The following is a 2731-nucleotide window of genomic DNA, read 5'->3' on the forward strand; positions in this document are numbered from 1 at the left end:
TGAATAAAAAAAACAATGGTGCCCGCCTCATTTTGCAATTGCGCATGCGCAATGATGCACGCGCGCACCTACAAAATGCACACATCATCGCTGCTTTTATTGTTTTGTTTTCTTTTGGTCATGTTGCACAGTATCATGCCTATGCTATACAACATTGCGGAAAAGCATTGGCAAAGCCGTTGGTCACCATTTTGCCTCGCTGCCAGTGCTTGTTTTCTTACAGCAGGTGGTGCAGCCTTATAGGCTGCAAGTAGAAAACACACTGGCTCGTTCATTGTCTCGGAAAGAAGATCAACGAGCCAGCCAGCATGCCTTGATGGTGGCATGTAAAAGTCCTCCTTTTGGGAGCCACTGAGCCTCACAAAAGCCTGCGCGAGGCTCCGAACGCTGCACCATTCAGAATGTGAAGTGTAAAAGCAGCCGACGTTAAGGCTTGAGCTGGGAGACTGGTATTACGACTCAAATGTTACAGCCTTTCCTGTCACGTGAGCTACGACGAAATTTGCATACCCATAAGTCCGTGTCACTAGTGCGTCCCGCTTTTGTTTCGATTGTCTCAAGAAGTGTTTTGTCAATGTACCGGTTTACAAAGTTTCTCACGAGTTGGTTAGATTTTGAAGGGTTATCAACGATGGACTTAGTAGAGTAAATCACTCTAACATTCTGTGGGTAGCTGTTTCTGGGGCCCACAGGGAAGCGGTGAAATGCTCATACTCTGGTTTCTCTTCAAACCGAATAAATCTTTCGCCTTTTACTAAAGATTTCCGTGGAGAGGAACATTAAAGAGTTTCACTCAATTTTTGAAAGCCCTGCTGCTGCAGGGTTACCCTTACCTGGTAAACGAAAGAAAATCGAATTAAACTGATTTTTATGCTGTGTAGCGCGACGCTGTGATATTTCTACAGTACTAATTCAACCCAGATCTAGGAAACGAATTTTACTGACTTTCTTAATTTACAGTTTTCTCATGTGACATATACCAAGAACGCATACGACGCATACATCGCTTTATCATCTGAAAGGCTTTACTGCTATATACACGCAGCGCTAAAGAACACCAGATAAAGAAGGATCAATTGGAAAATAAAACACATAACTGTTTTCAATCTGGGGTTTATTTCAAGATCCATCTCATGATTATTGAGATTTGATTGAAATCGCCTCTGTGATTCAAATTCAAAAGGTGCATTAAAATATATATATATGTATGTATGTATAACGTGCATTTAAATCATGCCATGGCCTAGCTTCCTAATTTAAAACGGGCAAATCAGGTTCGAGTCCTGCAGACTTAACCTGCGATGATCCTAGAAAAGTGGCTTTTAACCAGTGCCTTAAAAACCAAGCATTAGCAAAGGCAATAAGTCGTACCTATGCGAGATCTAATGTCTCTGTCTAGGCTTTTTCTTAGCCAGGTACAGCAGTGCGGCTGCTGTGCAGCATGGTTGAATGTAAAACATAAAAGTGCGATGACGTGGTCAATGCTTGCTGCTTTACAGTGCTTTTTTATTTGATTTTAAACCATGCTGCACAGCAGCCACGCATCTGTACAACATGGCAAAAGACACTGACAAAGCCAATAGACCTCGCATAGGCGAGACCTATTGGCTTTATCAATGTTTAGGGAAAATAGCGCCCTGATATGGCTAGCACTGGCCGTGTCTGATTGATTTCTGTTCTCTGGCAGGAGGAGGTGGGGAAAAGGGCAAGCAACAATGGGGTGAGGGTCAAAAAGACTGGGCAAGAAACAAGGGTGGGGTACAGGACAAGCAACAATGGCGAAAAGGATGTCGGGGTACGGGACAAGCAACGATGGGGGACAGTGGCAGGGGGACAAGGCAAGCAACAATGGGGGAGGGGCAGAGGGAATGGCTCATGTAAACTCAGTGGGAGATGGAATCGGGGTAAGCAATAACGATGTGGAAACAATGTGAGAGGGGGCACGGGGACCAGGCATGCAACAACGGTGCAGGGGAAGCAGGACAAGCAACAATGCACGTGGGAGACAGGGCAAGCCAGCACAAGAGGTCAACAACGCGGGAGGGAGACAGACAAGCAGCGATGCAGAACGGGATTGGGGAGGAGGGAGACAGCCTGCAAACAAATGTACTCTTATCAAGTGCTACAACTTAAATAAAAAAGTACATCTGGAAGCATGCGACCAGTGGATGGACACTGACTGCCGACTGTAAGAAGCACTTGGCCCATGCTCCACTGAAGGCACAAACATGAAGAGAAATGAAACTAGCATTCGCTGACCAATGAAAAGCCAGGAAAAGAGAGTGATGATGAAACAAACAAATGGTAACTTATGGGCAGGCTCTAAGCCCCTTGAATGTAAACAAGATGTCCCTCAATCAACAGCTCATGCATTGTCTCCGAGAGAGACCTAAAAATGGATCTGATCTGCTGTGGTATATTCTAGTGCTCCCGTAATGACCTCCAATGTCCTTGGGTTAAGCTGATGCAAAATAAATGGAAAAAAAGTGCCCATTGTAAATGCTCCTTCCGCATTACATCCTGGTTTCTGTAATTTCATCTCAACTTGATTTCCCACAAACAATACTGTTCTATGTAAATACACCCCCTATTCGGTGCACTCCAGCTGCAATCAAAATTTACCCTGGAAATTAACCCTAGCTCTTCAGAACTAGATTCAGGGTGAATTTAAGTCATTGGCTTTCCATTCTGTAATCCCAAAAGGCACTACAATTCATCAGTACCTTTATCC

The 2731-nt window shown here is 44.4% G+C and overlaps 1 non-coding gene across 1 annotated transcript; it reads left to right on the forward strand.

Moving 5' to 3' along the window:
• The first annotated feature begins 710 nt into the window (after positions 1 to 710).
• Positions 711 to 825, forward strand: LOC146833689 (U5 spliceosomal RNA). The gene has a single exon (XR_014960920.1). It is a non-coding gene; the product is annotated as a U5 spliceosomal RNA (small nuclear RNA).
• Positions 826 to 2731: the final 1906 nt, after the last annotated feature.

The sequence above is a fragment of the Triturus cristatus genome, chromosome 4_2, assembly GCF_964204655.1.
Source record: "Triturus cristatus chromosome 4_2, aTriCri1.1, whole genome shotgun sequence".
Lineage (NCBI taxonomy): Eukaryota > Metazoa > Chordata > Amphibia > Caudata > Salamandridae > Triturus > Triturus cristatus.